This window comes from Gallus gallus, chromosome 1 (assembly GCF_016699485.2).
Source record: "Gallus gallus isolate bGalGal1 chromosome 1, bGalGal1.mat.broiler.GRCg7b, whole genome shotgun sequence".
NCBI classification, from domain to species: domain Eukaryota; kingdom Metazoa; phylum Chordata; class Aves; order Galliformes; family Phasianidae; genus Gallus; species Gallus gallus.
Genome location: NC_052532.1, coordinates 98378345 through 98402930, shown reverse-complemented (window position 1 = coordinate 98402930; position 24586 = coordinate 98378345). Strand labels below are relative to the sequence as shown.

The window sequence follows — 24586 nt, the reverse complement described above, 5'->3', positions numbered from 1 at the left end:
TGCCCTGCGTGGGAGGTGAAGGGGAAGCAGTGGGGAGAGGGCTGGGGCTGGCTGGGAAGACAAATAAAAGGAATTAGATTATTTCTGGGCTGTGGGATTGAAAGAAAGGTCAGGTGAGGTGTCTGGGAAGAGGCTGTGGGACTTGGTGCGGAGAGGAGATGGCTGGAATCGCCCACGCCATGGAGCACGAAAGCTTGCAGTGAACAACCGATTTAATTCCCCTATCCCTACACGACAAAAACTGGCCGAGACAGAGCTGTCTTTCTGTTATCTTGTCTCCAATTATTTTGCCATAGCCAGGGCGCTGCAGTGCCCCAGTCTGGGTCTGGTGGCAAATAAATAAATCTGATGGACTAGCCCTGTGAGCATTAATTCTCTGGGAGTAGCAGCAGAGTGGCATTGCCCTTTGTACATGCAAGGGCCAGGAAAAATATACTGTAGCAGTTTTCTTCCTGATGTTTAGCCTCAGCTCCTCCCTGCAGGTCATTAAGCCCCAGGAAATACCCTGTTACTCTGTCATTATTGCTTAATTATTTTCAGCTCTGTAATCTAATTTGCAGTTTGACTCTGTGTTGATTCTAGCTGGCGTATCATAACCTTTACAGTACAGGAAGTGCAAGGCAGAGCTGGCTGTACTGGCGTTTAAATCTTTTGGTGAAAAGGGCCTTTTTCTAAGCCTACAGCTTCAGGAAATAACTCATTTTCCAGGGAGTCTGAAACCTTTAACATTATTGAGATTTCACTCTCTCCTACTTTCTCTTTATGATATTTTACATAGTTTACAGTGCAAAACTGAGTAATAAAGGTTATTTTATTGAACATGTGCCATTACTCCTTAGCTTTAAAGGAGGATGTTAGAAAAATATGTCACACAGAGGTGCTGTTAACATATCCCTTTTATTTTAATTAAATATAACAGATACTTCAGGTGTTCTGAAAACAAGAACATCGTAAACTGATAGCTACGCAGGGAAGCTCTCTGAATATAGAAATTACAAACGAGATAATTCAAGTAATTTAAAGGCTGATGTTTTATAAAATAGATGCAGTCTAAAGCAGATAGTTTTATTTCAACCAGAAATTACTGAGTTCATGTAATATCTCCTACCTCCCTGATTTCTTTAGAAATCTCCAAGACCTAACAGGAAATTGGAGCTGCAGGGAGCCATCAGCTTTGAGACTCATCTCATCAAGTCTCCCATTCTTATGTCTGGAATTGTTTTGATAAGAAAATGACAAAATGCAGTTATAATATGTACAGTTTGATATATGGGGTGCTTTTGAGCTCAAAAGTTCTCACAGATGCCTACAGGTCATGCGAGCCTTCAGGAAAGCATTTAATCTGAAATGAAGCAAAAGGTGCAAGAATGGGAAGGGGTCTCTGAAGTCTCTAGGAAAAGTCATCAAAAATGGCACAGAAGGAAATCATCTAGACTAGCAGATGAGAATGGGGAAGCTTATGGAAATCAGTGATCAGGAGTCCAAGGACAATGTTTTGGGTAAATATCTCAATGAAGTATTGCAAACAAGATTGTATTCTGTTTTTCCGGTAGCCTTTTTGTTTCCAGTCCTTGTGTGCATACTTCTGAACCTTGGCTTTAATCCAGGTTAAATGAGCCTTACCATTTTTTGCTGCAGGTGTGGTATGTGTTATGATGCACTGGAATGAAAGAGGGGGGCCTGATCCTGCATCCTGAGGAACTCAGGGTATTGGAGGTGCAGGGGAAGGATGGGAACATCTGTACTCTCTGCAGCGAGGGACCACAGGTCCATAAAGATGCTCTGAATTTACGCTAGATGGTTTCTTTTGAGAAATTGCCCATAGCTGATGCAGAAAATACTCTCTGTCTGAAGCATACAAGGGAATGTATGCAATTTATCAGGGTGAGACTCCCTGTGTAGATCCTAGACTCTGTACAGAAACCAGGGTCCAGCCTTGCTGTCAGCGTCTGGCAAAGAGATTTTCATGAAGTGAAGGTGGTATGCTCCTGACTGTTGGACTCAGCTGTGTGGGGTGACTGTAAAAGACTGCACGCTGTTCAAATGTCCTTATATTAGGAATGTGGATTGTGAAAATGTATAGAAGAGTTATGAGAATGTATGGATGAGTTATTTCTGCTCCTCACTTCTCTGTCATATAGCTGAGCCTGCAAGCTCCAGCATCTCAGCTGCCAGGAGAACTGTTGTTATCACCACAGCAGGGCATTTCGGGGGCTGGTGTTAATACCCTGAAGTGACTGGTGCTCACTAAAAATTACAGTGAAAAATACAATAATTTGTTCAAATTTGTTCAAATGCATGTGTGTAGAAATTTCGGATTGGGATTGGCATTTAGCCTCCCATACTCATATACAGAAAAAGTATTTTTGTGGTGTCCAGATCACCCCCTCTCCAATCCGCAGCCCTGTGTCACCAATACAAGTGAGCCTCCAGCAATATGAAATAGTCACAGCACTGTAGTTGCACAGCTTTTCCTCTCAAAAAGCCTTGTGGCAGCCAGGCTTGCCCTTTGAATTGAACAGTTTATTCTGGTAACATAGCTAACTGAATTAATTCAGTGTAAATGGGGCTGGAATATTCCAGGGCGTGTAAATAAAACTACACTGCTATTTAGAAAAGTTGCATTATTCCAAGTGCTCTCTTGGTAGGGAAAAACATTCTTCCAACAAACATCTTGAATATTGAACTTAGCTTGGCTGACTCAAAAAGTATAGTAAGTTTTATGGTCTCAGCCTGTATGCATTTTTAGACTTAGAAATTCTGACTGAAGTCAGTAGAAGACCTTTGATCCATTAGTAATGCAGGATCAGATCCTCTCATAGGTAAAAGACATAACAAAGGCTAAGGAAATGGCAACTTCCCCTTTCTTCATCATGCCACATGGTGACTTTTTTCTGTGATCAGACGCAAGTGCAATGATTGAGAAAGAAAGGTCTTAACACTTATAGGAAAGGCTGAAAATAGAAGATATTCTAATGACAGCTAGAAGAAGGGAATAATGCTGATATAATTGGAGTAGACAAAAGATGTTCACTTTGTGACACATTTTGAGAAACATCCAGGAGCATTTGTTATGCCAAAGCAGGTTCATGGTTCAGTGAAAATGCCATCTTCCATTGAGGAAGTAAGCAGAAGAGGCAGCACTCCCCGAGCAGACAGGAGAACAAAAATAGTTCAGGGTTCCAGAGCAGATAATTGTGTACAAGTATAGACATATTATTGTAATAATAATGCTATGCTAAGTGTGCATACCATTTTCCTTTAGTGGCTGATTCACTGAGGAATCATTAAATACTACTGCTATTTTGTAATGTAGAGATCTTTTAAATTCACTTGAAGACAGCAGTGTTAGGATGACCTATGTCCTCCTCATGTAACTGGTACTTAGGAAATAGAGTATAGTTGTGTGTTTATTTCTGCATTTAAAATACATGATAAGAAACTACGGTGAAGCCTGTTCCTTCCTCAAGCAATGTTTGATGATATGGGAATCATTTAGATTTATCTACTCATATGCTGACAGATCTGCCATAGCAATCTCATTGTAACTCTATGCTATAACAATTGGAATCTTTGGTTTAAAGAAAAGGAGTTTTGAGAATTTGTTAAAAACTATTTATTAGGAAACTTCTAACTTTCTCACTTCAACAACAACAATCGCTATGCAGTTCTGAGGTACAGGGAGCAAATTACAACACAGAGCAACAACAGAAGCCAGAAGAAGCCCTTAGGCTTAAACCATTTTGTCTGACCTGAGTAAGGCACTTCATATGTCTTATCTCATGGTGGTCAAAAGTGTGTAAGTATGAAGATATCTATATCTCTCCGTATATACATACATATATTTATAGAAGTATATGTACCATTTAAGTAGTCTAATATCCATGTATATTTACATATATATATATATTTGTTCAAAGTTGAATTACGGTCCTTAAATTGATTAGATTGAAACCTTTGGGGAAAAAAATGTGTTAGTTCTTGCTGTTATAAAGAACTGAACCTGCTTAGGGTATACAGTTTGAGGAATGGCAAGGGCAGGTCATCTAGAAAGGGAAAATCTGCTGAGATATTCTCAGAGAAATAGAAACATATCGCCATGCGCCACCAGGGCTGCACTGAGTTTGCACCACTCAGAAAATTACTGAATAGCTCAAATCAAGACTAAAAGCAGGACCTGCCTGCCTGCAAGGATGGCATGGGCAGAAGTGAGAGTGCTCTGTGAACACTTCTTATGGTCTACTGGGCATGTGAGATTCTTACTTACCTAAAAGTTTAGTTATTCTTTTATATATGTATATATATGTGTATTTTAATAATACCTTAATTTCTGAGCATTTTTAGCTTTCAGGAGAGCTGATTAGATCCTATATCTTAAGTAAGGTGAATACTTTTGTGCTACTGTCTAGCTCAGACAATATAGTGTTCTTTGATACAAGCCCAATAGCTTGTATTAAATGAAGAAAAGCTCCCATACAGGCAGCCAGTGTTTTCCCAAATGCCCTGGAAAGAAGAGAACCTACCATATCCATGCACAGACTCCCATCTGATTTGACTTTTAACTACATGTTCTTTATTCCTAATAGGGATTACTTAGGCTTCAGACTCCTACCTTTGTTTTTGTTATTATGATTTTCTTTGCTAAATCAGTGAGCTCCTACCTTACAGGTAAATTCTTCAGAGTAAAGGGTCTTTAACTGAAATCAAATCAGCTCCTGAGCTTCAAGATAAGAAGAAAAGATGACTTTAAGTCCCTCATTCTAAGACATCTTCTCTTTCCTTCAAATAATGTTTGGATTCTGACCTTAAAAGGTAAGCATTAAACCTTTATGTAGCATCCAGGAATATGTCCCATTGGTCTGATTCACTGAGGTAAGTTCATTGGCCATACTCCCGCTGACTGACCTCTTTTGCGTGCACACAAAAATTGTGTTAGTCTATATTTCCAAGGAGATCAGGTTGAACTGCTGATCACTATGATCTGTCATCCTTAACAGAGACACAACCAAGGTATGACATCTCTAAGGTCTATGTGTGATTTTTACTTCTTGTTCCTCTCTCTCAAGGAATGAATGAATTGCTATAAAAAACTTCAGTAGTTTTACAAACCTTTAAGGATTACTTTAATTATATTTATAGATTTATCGTAAGAAATAATATTGTGGTAGGTCACCTGTTGTCAAGACCTTTGGTATGTTGTCAGATAGAAACACGTTTTGGCAAAAAGAATTCGAAATATAATTTGAATTATGGCGGCACAGGTGAGGTACTCGGCTCTGGAGGGGATGCACTGTGAGGCAAAGCAGGGAATGGCCTCGGCTCACTGAGGAGCGGCCCTGTGAGGAAGCAGCTATGAGCGCCATTGTCCTCCGCGTGGCGGCAGCGTTATGACGTCACGGAGGCACATCAGAAGGATGCAGTGCGGCAGTTTGCGTGGGCAACTCGCTCAGCTCAGGTAAGCAGGGCAGGTGAGGAGGGCGGAATATCTCTGTCCACTCAGGATACCGGCTCACCTATCGGCTGCCTCTCAGACAACAAATCCAGCTGTGGTCTCCACAAGGCAGAAAGCTCTGGCAAGAAAGAATGTGGTGACTCAGACGAGTGCCTGCCTGAACACGTAGCTGTTCAGGTCCGCTGGGAGGTATGCTGCCTGCCTGGGCCGGGTCAGGGGTATTTCTGGGGAACTGCCTGGTCTGATTCACCCTTCTGATCATTGTCCTTTACTGGTAGTTTAGGCCAGCGACCACGAAGTCGCTGAGAGAAGCCTGAGGACTATCAGAAAGGACTTCAGGGGACTGGGGCGGTTAATGGGTGGAGTGGGCGTACATGTTGTGTTTCCCTCTATCCCTGCAGTAGCAGGGAGGGATACGGAGAGGAGCAGGAAAACCCATCTCATAAACACGTGGCTGGGAGGCTGGTGCAAACACAAGAATTTTGGTTATTTTAACCATGGGATGGTTTACTCGGCACCTGGCCTGATGGCTGTGGGTGGGTCTCAGCTGTCTCAAAGGGGGAAATGGATCCTTGCCCAGGAGCTGGCAGGGCTCGTTGAGAGGGCTTTAAACTAGATGTGAAGGGGGAAGGGGATAAAACCAGACCCACTGGAGATGAGCATAGGGGAACAATGATGGATTTGGAGGTGAAGCAAGGGGCTCAACAGAAGTACATCTGCGCCAATGCGTACAGCATGGGTAATAAACAGGAGGAGCTGGAAGCCATTGTGTGGCAGGCAAACTGTGACTTAATTGTCATTATGGAAATGTGAGATTGCTCCCACAACTGGAATACTGCAGTGGATGGCTATAAGCTTTTCAGAAAGGACTGGCAAGGAAGAATTGGTGGTGGCATATCTCTCTGTATTAGAGAGTGCTTTGATGTTGAGCTTGGGGATGGGAATGATAAGGTTGAGTCTCTGTGGGTAAGGATGAGGAGGAAGGCCAACAAGGTGGACATCCTGGTGGAGGTTTGTTATAGACCCCCTAACCAGGATGAAGAGACAGATGAGGGTGCTAAGAGAGCTGGCAGAGGTGATAGCCAAGACTGTTTCCACCATCTATCAGCATTCCTGCTCAACCAGAGAGGTCCCAGAGGATTGGAGGCTTGCCAATGTGACTCCCATTTACAAGAAGGGTTGTAAAGAGGATCCAGGAAACTACAGACCTGTCAGCCTGACCTTGATGCCAGGAAAGGTTATGGAGCAGATCATCTTTAGGGAGATTGCATGGCATGTGCAGGACAGCCGGGGAATCAGGACTAGCCAGCATGGATTCATGAAAGGCAGGTGCCGCTTGACCAACCTGATCTCGTTCTATGATCAAGTGGCCTGCCTGGTTGATGAGGAAAAAAGGCTGTTGATGTAGTCTACCTAGACTTCAGCAAAGCCTTCAACACTGTCTTCCACGGTATTCTCCTGGAGAAGCTGTCAGGTTGTAGCTTGCACATATACACTCTTTGCTGAATGTATTAACTCTTGCACTCTTGTCCTTATCACTCTCAATAACTAACTACCTGAAGGGAGGTTATGAGGAGGTGGGAGTTGGCCTCTTTTCCCATGTAACTAGTGATACGACTAGAGGGAATGTTCTCAAGTTGCACCAGGGGAAATTCAGGTTGGATGTTAGGAAATACTACTTCTCCAAAAAGAGTGGTCAGGAGCTGGAATGGGCTGCACAGGGAGGTGGTAGAGTCACTATCCCTGGAGGTGTTCAAGAAACATACAGATGTTGTACTGAGGGACATGGTTTAGTGGGAAATACTGCCAATAGGTAGACTGTTTGGCTGGATGATCTTAGAGGTCTTTTCCAACCTCGGTGATTCTATGATTTTCTAGATCTTAGAGAGACCTAGAAGAGTCTGCTAGCTGTATATTCAGCTGATCTGATCCTTCTGTGAGTTCTTGAAGAAGAACTTTTGTGGTCCTCTGAATCAATTTACCCTTTGTGAGATAGGTAACATGTTTTGGGTTGGAACTGTATCCTCACAACCTAATATTCTGAGCTAATGTATGCCCTGAGCTTCTGTGCTAAGGAGAGTTCTGCATGATGGGGCTCTTAATTTCTAATGCATCCTTCTGTAGACTCTCCAGAAGCAGCTTCTCTTTCTTTTAAAGAGGAAAACATTTCCTTCTGAACTTCCCATCTTTCACAAAATCTTAAACTGTATCACGAGTAAGAGAGGCTTTAGTGTTCTGTAATAACTACTGGTTCCCTTGTAATAAATGGAAAACTTTTCAACATACTTCTCTTTTTCTAAGTACAAACAGCTGAAGCTTGCATCACTTTCAGTGTTTTAAACTTTCCATTGTTTAATTTACTTCATGAAATCTGTATGAACATGTGAACATACCAAATAGCTCTCTGCATGTGATTCTTAGAGAAGTGAGCCCTTAGTAAGAAATACTTAGCTCCGAGAGCATTAGAGCTGAAAAATCGAGTAAATCAATGTATTCCTCACTAAACAAAGAAATAACACTCTGAAAACAACACTTGTTCTTTCTTATTTGCACATTTGAATATATCCCACATCGGTACAAGGTGATGCCAGGATGTAGGGTTATTTCTTATGATTACACTTCTCTAGGCTTCTGCCAACGGTGTTTCTTTATGGAAAGCCAAACTTACCCTTGGAGTTAAGACCACTTTAGTCAACAGATGCATTTGGCCCATTAACTTTAGCCTGCGATAAAGTCAAGGGCAAAAGAATATTCTTCTGCAAAGCAGAATCACTGGAGATACATGACTAATCACATAGGATTAGAATGAGGCTATCCCTGTACTCATAGTAACTCTGTATGCTTTTTAGCCCTGTTTAAATAGCAAAATAACAAGGATTATTTTCTCTTGCTTATGAGAAGAAATCATAGTTTGGTCTATTACTACAAAGTGGTGAAATGCAATTACGTTTCCTAAATCTTTTAGTACTTTTGTACATGTGATTGCTAAGCAATAGTAATCCTAATTACAATTTCATAAGTTGCCTATGGGCAAAATGGTAGGCTGTATGTGAACTTTCCAGTCTACCTGTTGTCAACAGTTTATGGGCTGGTTCGTCCCGGTTCTGTGACCAGCGGGGCAGAGGGATCTGCAGATCCGCACCTCCAGAAAGCAGAAACAGGGGACCCCAAATAATTAAAAACAGCAGCAACGATCTGAGGAGAAATAAACCAACTTACTAAATACAGTACTGGAATGCAAGATAACACGCTGCAATACAATATAATTAGAATTGAAGCTAATAAGTCAACTATAATGAGAGAAAGTGTGTCTGAAAAAGTTGAAGGCCCCAGACCAATGGCATGCAGTCGAGACAAGCAGCAGTGAGAGAGCCTGACGATCAAAAAGAGGGGCGTCAGGTGACCTACCGAGGCCTTATATGTGCTCCCCCTGAGCAGGAATGGTAACAGAATGGTGAACAGTCTTCTGGAGAACGTAGTTGTTCTCTTCTGGACAGGTGCTTGGAACTGGAGCATTAACTCTTTAACTCCCAGTGCACTACATGATGTTATGATGAGGAATACCGATAACCAAAAATCATAAAACCATGACACCTGTTTAGGCTTGAATATTCATATGAATTACTTTAAACCTGCATATTTCAAGAGAAAATAAGTTCAAAATATCTATGTGGGACTGAAATGCTATTCACCTCAACTATGTAGAATTACTGGAAGATAGTGGGACACCTTGAAAATGACATTATGTATTTGCAGGCTCTCAAATTTTTAGTGGAATGTTGTAATATACTTTTACAATATATATATTTTTTCAATCCAAATGCTACTACTATGGTATCATTCCAGTATTTGGAAAACCCCCACAAAAAAATCAACAAGCCCATAATAAAGTGTTTCATTGACAGAATTAAAGGGGTTTCTCCATCAAACTGAAGGCTTCCTCCAAAAGGTTATTAGTGTTGTTTTATTTAGATTCATCATTGATTTTAGCAGCAAACACATTTTAGTGTTATATATATATACATATATATATGTATCTATATAGATGGGAACAAGAGGCTTCATTCATAAAGAAACACAGCTCATCACTGTATTTAATTACAATGTTCTGAACTGAAATACATAGCCAGTGGGAATAGGACTATTGATTAAAAACTAGGGTAGCTTCTGTTTAGTCTGTTGGAGACTCTTCTTTTCTCTCAATTACCATGTGAAAGAGAGGTCATTCTGATTGCATTATTAAATTAGGTTAGGAAACAGTATTTCTATCACTGAATTGCATGTGATCCATTTCTTAAGAAAATACACTGTAGAATTCTTTTACTCTAAATTCAGAGCATTTGCTTTGCCTAGCACAAAAAGTTTTTATTTTACCCTTCAAGTTCACCACTACAAAACCAGAGATGCTTACATAACAGAATACTACAGGCTTGTTATTCATATCGGTGTAAATATTCTGTCTTCTGCTATGTATCTGCCTTCGAATTTAGGGAAATTTGTTGTGATATTACAATGGATCTTACAGAGCATAAACATATACAAAGAGCCACACATTGATTTTATAGAAGGGGCTGTCTTAATAATATCTGAGAATTGTGTGTTCTCAGGGGCAGCAGCTCTTACCTGGTTGTTTAGTTGAGCTGCCTGAGCATCCCCAGGAGGGAGACAAGCGGGTCAAGAGCTGTTGAGCTCTGTGGGCATGGGCAGCTCCGTGTCCACCAAACAGGTGGCTCCACTGTGGCAACTGCTTCATTTTGTGCTGCAGCCAGTTTTGTATTTGTCTAATGAGATATGGTAATTAATGAATTGTGGATATGTTGAAGCACGAATGGTTGGACTAGATGATCTTAGTGGGCTTCTCTAACCTTAATGATTCTATGAAAACCATTGTAAGGCTTCTCAAGAAGGTAATCAAGCTTTGCCTAATGCTGGTTCTCAGTGAGTTATAAATGAATAGAAAAGAGAGGTGGGATGGATCTTGAACGATTATTCCTTCTCTCTCACACTGGATCAGCCCTACTTACACCAGCTCTGATAGATATTTGTCAGGCTCGTTCCTACAAACTACCAGCAGGAGACTCCGTTGCCAGCCCAAGCAATCTGGCTTTACACTTAGAAAAGCTTTTCATAATGTCAAACTGAAATTTCCTCGGTGCAATTTAAGGCCATTGTTTTTTGTCCTCTTTGCAACAGATAAGGAGAACAGTTTATTTCCCTCCATTTCTGTAGCAATCTTTTACATATTTGAAAGCGCTACTCTCCCAGAGGTCATGTTTTTCATGCTTCTGGTCATGCCAGAAGTGTGTAGTTAAACTCCCACTGGCTTTAGGAACTGAGATATATCTACATTATAAATATCTTGGATTTACAATGCATCTAGATTTAATATAACCATTTTCACACGTGCCATGTAATTGGCTTTTTATGTATAAATGTGTTTGTCTAAAAAATAGCAGTAGTACATGTTAGCAGTAACCTTGTGTACCCACACTGGTGGGAGCACTTGGCCTTTGACTTTTGTGTTTTAGAAACGTATGTGGGACAGATGGGTATATTCACATGACATAACATCTGCTGGTGAGTAAAAAGTGTTACAAGGACATAAAATTAATTACTGAATGTGTTTATAACCCCTCAACCAGTGTAGCATATACAGTAGTGTACAGAACTAGCTGAGATGGCCTAAAACAATTCTGGAAAATGTGTCCTTATTCTACTTGAACAATTAAGATATTTCAAATGTTTCTGCCATCTCTGGCAGCACATGCAAAGCTGAATGAAGAAATAATATAGAATTATAGAATGGCTTGGGTTGGAAGGGACCCCAGGGATCATCAAGTTCCAGTCCACCTGCCACAGGCAGGGCCACCAACCTCCAGATCTGCTACTAGACCAAGCTGCCCAGGACCCCATCCAACCTGGTCTTGAACACCTCCGAGGACGAAGCATCCACAGCCTCTCTGGGCAGCCTGTTAGCACCTTGCCATTCTCTCTGTAAAGAACTTCCCCCTGACATCCATTCAAAACCTTCCCTTCTTGAGCTTAAAATCATCCCCCTTGTCCTGTCACTGTCTACCATTGTAAAAAGCAGGTTTGCCTCCTTTTTATAATCCCCTTTTAAATACTGGAAGGCTGCAATGAGGTCTCCTTGTAGCCTTCTCCTCCAGGCTGAACAAGCCCAGCTCCCCCATACGGGAGATGCTCCAGCCCTCCATCTTAGTGGCCCTCCTCTGGACTCTCTCCAACAGTTCCATATCTTTCCTGTATGGGGGCCCCAGAGCTGGACGCGGTACTCCAAATGGGGCCTCATGAGGGCAGAGTAGAGAGGGACAATCACCTCCCTGTCCCTGCTGGCCACCCCTCTTCTCTTGGAGCCCAGGATACCACTGGCCTTCCGAGCTGCAAGAGCACACTGCTGTGTGATATGAATAAGAATAATATGAAATAAGATCTTTAATCATCTTAAGGAGAAGATGCTGAAGACAGAGGCAGAGTGCCTGTTATCTTAGGGTTATTTTGGTTTCCATTCTTGTCACACATCTTTAAATGTATGCAATTCTGAGGTATCCATCCAAGCCACCATGCCTTTGTGAGCGGTAAACAAGTACTTTGGTGGTGCAAATAACCTCATCATATTTAGGTATATATGCTTCTGTATGACACGAGTTTCCGCTGAACCACTTTTTTTTTGCACCATTGTTTTTAACTGAGTAATTTGAATGGATGTGCTCTGCCTAAGTCACCAATCTTAGTAGTAAGTGGGTTTTCTTTGGAGCTTCTAGAGTCTGAAGAACAGGGTTCATGTTGTGACCTCTTTATAAGAAAGTGCTGAAAAGATGAGTAGGGCTCACTGGGAATTGAGTTGTATGACTCTAATGCTCAGGAAGAGGAAGAGCTGACACTAGCAGGACATGAAGGGAAAGTCTGTCACGGATGAAACACAGTCAGGAATTGTACTATGTCTTTCCAAAGAGAAAGTGACAAAAATGAGTGAGAGACCTTCAAAGATTCTCCAGAGAAGGACAACAAAATAAGGAGGGACTTTAGAAACAGCTTTGGTGGAGACAGTCAGATGGAGAGATGTTCATAAAATAGCACTGGGAAGATAAATCAGGCCAAAACCACAGGAAGTGATCAACTCTATTTTACCACAGGTCCCAAGGCAGAAGAGCCATAAAGAGGGGGAGGTAGGAATTTCCTTTGAACTGTTGTTTTCTAGGGTGACCTCTGGGAATTAGCAGCAGACTAGACTATATGGACTTCTGGAGTGTTGACAGCTGCTAGAAAGGAAGAGCTGGGACATAGACTCCAAACAAGGGTATATACAAGGCACTTTGTTAGGGGAGACTGAGAGACAGCTGGGTTTGTACTTCAGCAACTGGAAAGGGTGAGAGGAGGCAAAGGATCTTCATGTTAGAGCTGGAGAGCTAATTAAATAAGTTCAGCTGTAAGTTAAGGAATGAAAGAAATAGAAGAAAACCACAGCAGGTTGCCTGGAGGGCTCTCCTATGCTGCATAAGGAACAACAGCCGGCAATAATACCTTTATCTTGAAGCCCGAGCTGCATAAATCATCTTCCCTTGGGAGCAGCATTGGAGCGTATGGGTTTCTGGGAGCTGACTTAAAGCATGATTCTTTCTGTTTTTTTTTCCTTTCTTTCTTTTTTTCTTTCTCTCTGTATCGCCGCTTACCTGTATTTTTAGCCAATTATATTTTTACTTGTCCTGGTTCAAATATACTAGTCATACAGTCTGAACCGAAGGCAGACCTTTGCACATTCCTTCATGCTGATATTCTCTGAAGAGACAGCAAATTCAAGAGCAATGATATATTCCTAGATGTGAGAGTAGGTAACTCTGACAAAAGTCAGGTACTCTGTGCTGCTATTGAGTCAAACTGATGATTTTTTCCCCTCAAAAGAAATAGGACTGTCGCTTTTTCTTATGTGCAGGCTTTTATTAAGGCGTAATTATAATGTTAATATGACAAACTGCTTAGATATCCCACTAAATTACAGCTTTATTCAAATCTAATGGGAATCTGAATAAAATTTTCTTCTGATTCTGGTTTGCCATTTTATTTTAATTAGTAAGGGTATAATAAAGAAATTTCTCTAAGTTTTGGATTGCAATCTAATGCCTTAGATTTCACAACCTAATCATTGACTAATGCCTAATCTTCAGCAAAGTATGAAAACAAAGTAAAGATTAATGGACTCTCTAATGGTGCTCCCTGTCCAGGAAATCTTCAAGGAGAGGGAACTGTGGCTGACAGTACTACCTGCTTCATGATACAGAAACAGTTAATAGCTGCTGTCTTCTCAGGCTTGCCTTACATCAGGACTTTCCTGTCTGAGACAAATGCTGGGCAGAAGCTAGTATTCAGATACCTTAGGTTGGATCTTATTTTAGTTGCTTCTTAAAGTTGAGGTAACACCTGCTAGCTGAAGTCTTTTGTTGACTAGATTTCTGCAACAAGCATTGAACTTTTGATACTTAAGATCTAGCTTTACAAGTACAGTCTTAGCTCCAGTTCCCACCTTCCTCTAGCTCTGCCTCAGTACTAACTCCTCAGTAGAGTCAGGAGGGATGCTGCAGTGAAATGACTTTGGTTCTGGGTTAGAAAGAGTTCCAAAACACACCCATGCATTAGCACATCTCGGGAACCCAAGGAACAGATAAAATGTGGGGATGAAAGCAGGCAATGGAAAGAGAAAGGTGGAAACTGGCATCGTCACTGATATCCAAATTTCTTGAAATCACACTTGTGTCTGTTAGGATGTTTTTCATCAATGCTGTTAATGAATATCATACTGTAGGGTAGGGTGCTTTTGCCTTTTCATTTCATTTTCATCCTACTTTTTTCTTGACTTTTTATGTACTGATCTTCCTACAGATCTTCCTTTTCTTCATTTCCAACTACAAATATTTCCTAACATTAAATAATAACGCTAATATTTTATGTTTCAGTGATGTGAAGCAGGGCCGATGAAAGGATAGGTAAGCAAGGACAGCACAAGATTTCTCAGTGTATGTAGTCTGCAGTCTCTATAGCAAGTTTCCCTTCAGATGTTTTACACAGTTCACTGATGCACATGGAAAATTATGTTGCTGTAGTTAATAACCTTATTTTTTTTCTATTAAATTTATAGCTCTTACTGGGAATTAAATGTGAATAAGTCACTTGATGTTTTTGCTCTTATTATAAAATCCATATGTTTCCTGAGGTCTCCAAATCTTGTCATCTGACTATAGTGATAATCGTTTTTTGAGAAAACGACTATCTGGTGAATAACCAACAAATTTATTACTGCCTAAAACTATAGAGGACATACGTGTTTCTGTTGAAAGCTTAGCATTTTCCTCACATGCTTGTACTCGGTGTTTTAAGCACAATCTATTCATGTCTGTTATTTGTTGTTGTTTTTTACAAATCCTGACATTGTCATTTATCTTTATCACATCTGATCTGCCATTAGTGATATTTGAGAGCATTAGGTTCAGGTCTTTTTCAGTCTTCCCCCGAAACAATGACTGGAGAAACCCGGTATCTTTCAGAGATTCTTCCTAAGTAACAGCAGTGCTGCCTTTCTAACAGTGACTGAAATATCCTTGTTTACTGGCACATTCTTCTTTCATGTAATCAGTGGTGCAAAGTCTGACTGGAGGACAGTCCTTTGTGGTGCACACCAGGGGTCAGTTCTGGGTCCAATGCTGTTTAGCATCTTTGTTAATGACGTGGATGATGGGGCAGAGTGCACCCTCAGCAAGTCTGTATGTGTTGCATAGCTGGGAGGAGCTGTTGATAGACACATTGTGCTGTCAGCCAGAGGTACCTCAGCTGTCCAGAGGGCAAACAGGAGTCTCAAAGTTCAGTAAAGTCCTGCATCTCAGGCACCCATACAGTCCGGATTCCAATGAGATGGAAAGCAGCTCTGAAGAAAGTTATCTTGGGTCCTGGTGGAGATCAAGCTGACCAGGATCCAGCAATGTATCCTCGCCACAGAGAAAGTCAGCAGTCCCTTGGGTTTTGTTACTAACAGCATTGCCAGCTGGTGAAGGGGGTGCTCAGGCATGATGAGACATATATCTGGAGTGCTGGGTCCAGTGGTGGACTAACCAGTACAAGAGGGACAGGGACATACAGGAGTGAGTCAACAAAGATGATTAAGGGACTGGACCGTCTGTTTTCTGAGGAGCTGCTGAGTGAGCTGGGACTGTTGACTCTGAAGGAGAGAAGGCTTTTAGAGGCTTCCTGAGGCTTGGGCAGATTTGGTAGATGTGTATAAACACTCGATGAAAGAGGGAGCCAAACTCTTCTTGGTGGTACCTTGTGACAAAGCAGGAGGCAATGAGCACAAGCTGAAATGGAGGAAATTCCATTTTATGGTAGAAAGAAGTTTTCTACTGTGAGGGTAGTTTAATACTGGAAGAAGCTTTCCAGAAAGACTGCAAAGTCATACAAAACTTGAAAACTTCCTGCAGATGACCCTGTTCTGAGCAGAAGGTTGGATTAGATGATTAGGTTATGTGATCTCCTGCCTTGGCTGTTCTGCATTAGCCTGATTCTTCTTCTTCTCAAAAGAAGCACTACAATAGGCATTGTCTGAAGGCACTATCTGTGGTTAAAGCTGAGTGTTGTGTTTGTAATATTTCTTCTTCCAGCAAACTTGCATGTTTCCAGAGGCTTATTGTGTTACTTTCCAAGTTTAATCCTAGTGTAAAAGAATCAATTATTTTCACGTCCTCTTTGCTCTACTTGATTCTCAAAATGATTTCATGAGCCTATTAATAATTGTGCAATATACAAATTAAAGCTTTTCACATTTCACAACTTTGCCTAACATAACCCTTGGTTCTACTTTCAGTAGTGCATTCTTAAAACCTGTAGATCGCACACAATTTGGGGTTAGCTGTGCTTGCAAAAGATGAGCTTGGATCTCTCAAACACAACAGAGCTTCTTGGTTAAAGGTCAAGGTAGATTCAGGATATTACTGTATGTATGTTTGTTAACCATGGTACAGCTCTGAGTAAACAGCTTATTCTTTAAGCTCCTGTCCTTGTGTGTTTCCAACAGTAGAGTCATATAAGGGCATTGGCGTTGGTGCACCAAATACTAAGCTAATTCTGGTGGAGCATCCTCATGCCATCTTGTGTACAATTTTTAAACTGCATCTTGGGTGTTGCTTTCATGCATAACTCCAAATTGAATGCTGAGTGCAGCTACTAATCCCAGCTAATTCTTTTTTGCCTTCTGTTGTTAATTAATTACTCTAACACAGAGGAAGTCCTTTAATCCTAAAAACAAAACAAAAATGCTTATATCATTAAAACAGTGATGTTTTCCCTTCCTCTCTTCCCTTCCCACTTAACTTAGAACAATTTTAGTAACACCATCTTCCCCTGGCTGATTTTCCTGCAAGCCTGATTCATTCTGGAACTGGGTGATTAACCTGATATACTCTGTGGGTACTTTGTCTCAGTCTGCTGTTGCTGAGACCAAGGTACCTCTGGGTTACATGGCGAAGAAAGTCTGTCACTACTTGACTTTGACAGGACTCCTATCAGCTACTGACAAAGGCGGTGTGCCTTGAAGATCCTTGTCAAATCTGTTCTTAAAAATCTCTGTTATGCTTTCTGGCTCCTCTTGAGCTACCCATATTTGGCTGAAATCCTTCTCATATTGTACATCCCCTTGACTTGTCTGTTCTTGAATCATGTCCATTTCTTGGCAAGTTTTATTTTGGATGTCTTGTAGCTGTTTTTATATTCCTGTTCCATGATTTAACTGGTCAAGGCAAAAATGTTTTCTCTGATACCTCAAGCAGACGCTGCTTTCATCTGTCATTTTCATAGCATTTGAGCACTCATTGAATTATTTTCCTTATTTACTGCTGGTAGGATCACTGTGTGAGAATGATGCTTAAGGGATGGCCCTGACCAATGTTAATCAGTACAGACTCACTGAGTGAAGGACCAGGCTCATGTTACTCTCCTAACAAAACATAAAAAATGTGAATTTGAAGTTACCAATGTAATGGTTCCTACAGCTGCTACTCACCCCAGCTGATCTGTAGATGGGAAGGCAGGGGTAGAGGGAAATTTGCAGTAGAGAAAACATGAAAAGTAAGGATGCTTAGAGCAAATGCTTCTGGCAGAATTTACTCCCTCCTCTTCACACCCCCAGTTCATCTGCTGTTGTCCTATGTATTAGCAGGCACAGAGTTTACGTAAGGCCAACCCATCCACTTCTGCTGCCGACATGTATCTTAAGTTCCTATTGTAACCTGTTATCCCTCCCTAAATCTGCTTCTATGAGCATTCACTAGCTTTAATTATTTGATATCCTTGTCATTACTGCTTAAAATGTTAACCAGTTACTGATTTGCTGCAAATGCTCTAAGTCACAGAAGTCCAGTGTGGGAAGTTTTCAGAAAGTACCAGTTCTAAAAATGGTTTTCCTCTGTTTCTTGCATTTAGGGGGAAAGAAAAAAAAAAAAAAAAAAAAAAAAAGGCCATGATCTGACAACCATCCTTTATCAAGAAAGCTGTTTTTGCTTAAGGCTCCTCTGTTGTGAACCTCCTGATGTATAGCCAGGAAAGTCTACTTCTGTAAACATCGGACGGTGGGATGGTGGTTGTTGTTTGGCAATGTTAAAACAACAAAACCAGTTTGATTTGTTAGCAAATATTACAGTAGCTTAACGTTCCACCAGCTTTAAAAAAGAAAGTGAAGTCCTCAAGGGAGGAAAGATGTAACAACCAGTTTAGAAGAAATGCAGTGATACATTCCCCATCCAATCTGCAGTTCTGAAGGTCAGAAGTGCTCTCAACTGTGAACAGAGTTTTAACTCAAGTGATTGCATTGCAAATCGGTGGGACTCCCAGGACAAAATCCAGGCTAATTCTTTAAAAATATATTCAAAAGTTATCAAAGGTGAATATGCCTTACATTGTTTGGCACGGAGGAATCTTTCAATAGCAACCAGATCAGTGTAGTTATGAACTTGAGTATCTTTTGGCATCTGTCTCACATTCTACTGAAATTATCACCCCATGAAACTGGTTTCAGAGTCACTCTTTAACTAAGTTCAGGTGCTGGAGAACAGCCATTTCATCTTCATCATTCATCTGGTAAAGCAGCAGAACATTCACCAACGTGCAAACAGTTGAGAAATGCAATTTGACTGGTATTTGGCGATCTTTAATCTCAGCATAACTGCTGCCCATTAAGGGTGCAGTAATGTGCTTGACAAAACACATGAGAGAAGACAAGATCCTTAATGAGTTTTGGCTGAGTTGGGTATGCTGTACACAGTGTTGTTCAAACTGTCTCAGGCTTCCTGTCAATTAACAAGGAAGAAAATGCCACAAAGTACGCTAGCTGTCCGTCAACCCTGCAAAAAGTTTTCTCAAATACAGTCTGATTTGTGAGTCAACCACTATTAAGCTAGAGTTACAACCTAGTCTAGAAGCAACAACATGGAGCACAATTCTGCTGTTACTTTTAGTATAAAAACACTAATTTTGAACCTCAGGCTCTAGTTTAACAGGACTGTGGTTATGTATCTCTGGAAGCCAGAAAGTGGAACTTGGTTTCTGAAGAGTATTTGGAGTAGATGCTGGTGAAAGAACAAGTGGAGAGGTTGTGACTGTATCTCAGCTGACCTAATTCATGGAAATAAGATGGGTTTTATTTTTTGAGGACAAGCTTCGCCATATAGGTCTCTAACCTGACTCTTCCACATAAACAGACTGACACAAACCAGTAATGTGTCTGGAAAATTTGTAGAGAAGTGACTTGACCTGAGTTACACATGGTAATCATGGTAGGTAGTCCTGTTCAGAATAGTGGGCAATGGCATATCGGCTCTCTAGAAGGTCCATGGGTTTTGTGTTATGTTGCTAGCAGAGAAATGTCATTTGGAACAGTTCTGTGCCTGAAAGAGCCTTGTGGGCAGGCACAATGATCGGCCTCAGATTGACAGTGTAGTGCCTTCTCCATTGGAAGGCAAAATTGCCTGTGTTTGATCTCAGAAAATATAAGAGGTCTGAATATGGGACAGCAATTTTTAGGGAAAATGCCAAGGAATCACTGCAACAGCTGTCCTACACAGTCCTCTCAGAGGTGCTGAGTAGTCATGACAACTGTAGTTGTCAAGCATTAGCATGGGATAGCATTCCAAAACTCTTCTGCAGACCTTAAATCATGCTATGGGCTGACAATTGCAGAACTAGTAGATAACAAAATATACATCTGGAAGTCTGTAATTTACAGGTGATAACTAAAGATTCAGTCTAACTGCTTAATAGTGTTATATGTAATAACTGATTGCTGAGAAAATACAGTTACTCTACAGACTAAGCTGCCTTTGTTCTAATGAAGACTTGCTTGAGGTCTTCTGTGAGCCAAGATATAGACTGAAGATTTGCAGTGATAATAGCAGAAGACAGACTTTCAAAAAGGCCTTCACGCAAGTTTTCTAAATGTATTTTCTGGATATGGAAAAAATGCTTTTCATAGCTTCGGCTTCTCTGAGTTTGTACTATTGTAAGTATTTAAGCATTTATATGGTTTGAAGTAATAGGTTCAGAAATGAAGACATGAATTGTATTCTAGACTTATAGGGAAAAAAAAAACCAACAAACAGAAAATATGTTTTTAGGAATGAACTGCTTCTGAGGGAGGTCCATATGAAGCTACTAAGAAGTTTTCAATACTTGCCCTGTTTCTACTGTTCTTAATGCAGTATGCTTCTTTTCTTCCCTTTCTTCATTTATCCCTGGTTCCTGATCTCACTCTTGTACCACTTTACTGCATACTTCATTCATTCCCTGTGCTCACTACAGTGCAAACACATGATGAAGCTACTGTGGCTTGATAAGTTAAATGGCATCAGCTGTGCCATCACTGTACGTGCCCCTGCCTCACACCAAATGCAAAGGCAAAACTCTGTCACGTGTCTGGGAACACACAAACCAGACTGCACCAACACAGCCATCATGCAGCAAGTTGATCATAAGCCTAATCCTGGGTTCTTGTGTGGCAGACACAATAATGTGCAACGTGGAAGTTAGCTCACTGCAAGCTCTAACCAGAGTGGCCTCCACACAGATAATAACAAAGTTGACAAACTTCCCATAGCCATGATGCTCTTTGAGCTAGTGGTCTCAGGTGGCTTGGGTTTTGTGAGCATATTGAGGGCGAAGCACTAGCTTCCAGGGAATGCTCACCAGAAATCTTCCTGTGCAGAAAGGTTAATATACAATAACAAAAAATCTGAAATATTCCACAAGTCTCACAAGTACTGTTCTTACCATATGTGCTGTGCATGCTGCAGAACCGAAACATCTCACTTCTTAAAGGTTATGCCAACACTACGTTGCCATTAGAGTCCTGAGCTACTCAGAGAGTCAATACTCCTTACTGGGCCAGTCTGGTACCAGGACAGTATAGCCCAGTCAGGGCAGTGCTCTGTAAAACAGGCATTAGCTAGCAGTGCAAATTACCTTGGTGGAATGCAGGTTGAGCTAACACATTTATATTTCTCCTGGTAGTTGAGCTGGTTTGTTCGGAGCTGGCTTAAATCAAGTACAGAAGACTGCACTGTATCAGTGGAGAGATGGTCTCAATGTGCTTAGTCTCACAATGTAGCTTTTAGACCATCCCATTCTTAGGATGGGGGAAATTAAGCACAGCAAACTACCTGTGCCACTGTGTCTGAGAGGCTCAAGATTAACTCCCCTCTGGAATCCCTCATCTCTTCTGACTTACAGAATGTCTACAGAACCTGCTTAACATAGTTAAAATCCCAACTGCAATTTAGCCATTTATAAGGCTTTATGAAATGTTATAATTTTGTATCCCCTACCTGATGATTTTATTCTGACTTCTGGTACAGTGAGAGAGATCACTCATACATGTCCAGCCCAGTCATGGGAATCAGTGGTGACAGTATGATTTTACAGACTGGGTTGTTGTTGTTTTTTTTAAAGGGAGGAGAGGAATAAAAGGTAAACACAAAAAAGCAACTCTCCCCCACCCACCCTATGCAAAATAAATAAATAAATAATAATTAAAGAAAAAAAAAACAACACAAAACAGAACAAACAGATAGTGAAAAATAATAAGAAAAAAAATCAGAAAGCAGAATAACAGAAAACAAGATGAGTCTTTTCCAATCTTTTTTTTTTTTTTTTTTTTTTTTGCTTGCTTTTGCCTCTCAGGGTGAGCAAGATTGCCTTAGGACTCTCCTTTTCTCCTTGTCTTGATATGATTAAAGTAGGAGTGGCAGTGTGTTTCCAGAGGACTGGAGAATGTTATGAAGATTGTGCTTGGAAGGGAGGGTCAGTGTCATGTTAATGTCAGTCTGTGGCACAACAAATGTCTCATGCACTGCATAAGACAGAGGGTCTTACTTTAGCTACAGTTATTAACGAACCGGAAAAAACTAGATACTAGATAGTTCTTCTTGTGAAACGGAACTTCTTAATGCAAGAAAATGCTTCCGAACTATTGCCAGTCTCATTTTCAGACTCAGTAGTTCCCAGCTTCAATCTGTATTTACTATAACACTGTCTTTTGAACTTGGCCTCAAGGGTTCACATCAGTATGCATCCAGGCCATTAGATCTCCGTAACAGAATTTCATCCCCTTCCCCCAGCCCCTCTTTCCACTTGCGACTTCAAGAAATTTTAAATGTGCATTTGGCATGCTTTCTAACCTTGACTTTTGAACATCCAGGCCAAGCACTCAATCATTACCATATAAGTTCGTACCCTTGACATGCCATGAGTAATTGATCTCGACTCTCAATTATTATGTTAAGCTTATATGGATTTAGAAGGATGAGATCCTTCCTAATTAACCTCAAGTTTTTTTTTAAGATTACACTCAAGATTGACATTGACAGTTTGTAATGTCTCTAAATTTCAAGGAAGCTCTTCATAAATTGTCAAGCTAAGGCTTCAGCTTTATTATAGAAACAGATTTCAAAACCCACCAAAACCGATCAAAACAGGAAAGAATTTTATTAGCAACTATAACACGAATGGAATATGTGTTAGACTCTACAGGGACAATGTTTGAAAGAACAGTAATGAAAAACATGCAAGAAAGGATGTTTTTCATGGTAATTAATATGAGCAAAGCTTCATTGATCAAAAAAGTAATGATAAGGTAAATAAGAAGTGAGTCTGCAGGTGGTAAAACACACGAAACCTGGCTTCCCCATCTCCGAGCATGGTGATTGGATTCATTTGGATCTGAAGGTCTTTAATGAAGGACTTGCTCTGGGATGAACCATACATGCTATCTTGCATGGGAATTCTGTGCTGTACTCTGCGGGTAAATTCTGTTATGGCTGTCCCACTGTGGCAGCTGTCTCTCTAGCCAGCTCCATAATTTTGTTGTTTTTCTAAACTTAGGATGTACTTCAGAGTGCTGCTCCTCTTAAAATGTGGTTCTGCAGCTTGCAGAGGATTGTCTGGTCAGGGTCAGATCCCCAGTCAGCATTACTCTTTGAGGGCAGTGATGGTTGAATTAACACAAAATCAATCAATCTTTTCTAATTCACACCAGCTAAGGAGTTAGTTGTAAAAATATAACTATTTTTTCTTCATTTATTGCATTTCTATAATAATGGCTCTTCTCAGTGTTCCAAGGAACTTATTTATTAAAAGACTGAGAAACTAGGGGCCAACTATCTGCTATACGCTGACAGGATCAGATTCCTTCAGTACAGGCTGACAGAAAATGCAGATGATGGTAGCAGTGTGACTGAAATGGATGATGTTATGATGTGTCACACTGCAAGCAGTGTGGCATTTTGTATGGCATGAGATGAACAAGTACAGGCACTGAGGAGGATACCTCATCAGCTGATTATAGCAGAGCTACTGCTGGAAACAACAATGAGACTTGTTTTGTGAAATGGGGAGCTGAAGATCAGTGTTCGGTTAGGGAGGAATGAATATGGATTCAGACAAAATAAGCATTTTCATGTAGTGTCATTTTTATTTTAGATTGATTAACCTGACCTTATTCAGTATCTTTCTGGACAGGGCAGTTCTTCCTTCTCACTGAGATTAGAGCATGGACTGGCAGTGAGGCTGCCCTTGTGTGCCACAGAAAGAGGAGCAGAGAACATTAGTTTGCAAGCACTGAGAGAAGATATTTAAACTCTTCCACAGAGATGTTGATAAGAAGAGCTGTTGATGGACAGCTGTTTCCAACATTATGGTCATACATTTGAAACCTAAGGGAATCAGATACCAATGTCCTCATAACTGCCGGCATGGTAATTATATATGACAGTCTTATCATACAGTGTTATCAGCATTTTGAAAGTATGTCTTAAAGATGGAGATACGAGACAGTCCCCTACAGTTCAGCACCATACAGCAAAAATATTTAGCACAAAAGATAAATTTTGAGATTGCGAATATATAGGGTTAAGACCTCAATAATATAAAGCAAAGTAATTTTAAAAATGTTATATACCAAGAAAGATAAATGTATTAGAATTGTTATAATGGCTCTGTAATAGACCCAGAAGTCTTATAGTGATATCACCCTTAAAAGGTTGGTTGCTGTTCTCCATAGTTTTACTGATGAGTATCTTTATCAGTGAAGATTCCCACTGAAATTAATAGTATTAAATGTGTTGGTGGAGCCTGACCCTTCAAGTTTTAAGAACATCTGCAATATTGCCAGTTTCTGTCTGTGCAAGTGCTTATATGGTCCGTTTCACTGTCATATCTGAATGCATCAACAGTTTTTTTTTTTTTTTTCTCAGCCAATTCTGGTTTTACCACTACAGTGTCTAAGTGAAAGCAGTTTAGAAAACCAAATATGTCATTTAGAGTGAAATAAAAATCAATAGCACACAAAATTCTGGGAAACCCATTCTCCAGGAACTATGCATATATATTTTATCTTCTTGATTATGTAGCTCAATAATAGTCTATGCCAACTTGTGCTACTGAGATGCTTTCCTGGCTCCTCAACTCATTCCTCATCAATTCTTGATACTCTATTATAAATGACTGTGTAGTTCCCCTCCCTCCTACTTTCCAGAGTATATTAACCCACTTAGATTTTGACACTCATTCTCATCCTTAGTTTTACTCTGC

At 40.5% G+C, this 24586-nt stretch overlaps 1 protein-coding gene across 2 annotated transcripts in view; it reads left to right on the top strand.

Moving 5' to 3' along the window:
• Window positions 1-601: 601 nt before the first annotated feature.
• Window positions 602-24586, top strand: part of SAMSN1 (SAM domain, SH3 domain and nuclear localization signals 1) — a 150215-nt gene continuing 126230 nt past the window's right edge. Inside the window, exon 1 of one of the 2 annotated variants that reach the window (XM_046940198.1) lies at window positions 602-1499. The gene's annotated coding sequence lies outside the window, so the exon portion shown is untranslated. Of the gene's footprint in view, window positions 1500-5416; window positions 5456-24586 lie in introns of those variants that run through there. The other variant, XM_046940204.1, reaches the window with a different exon arrangement.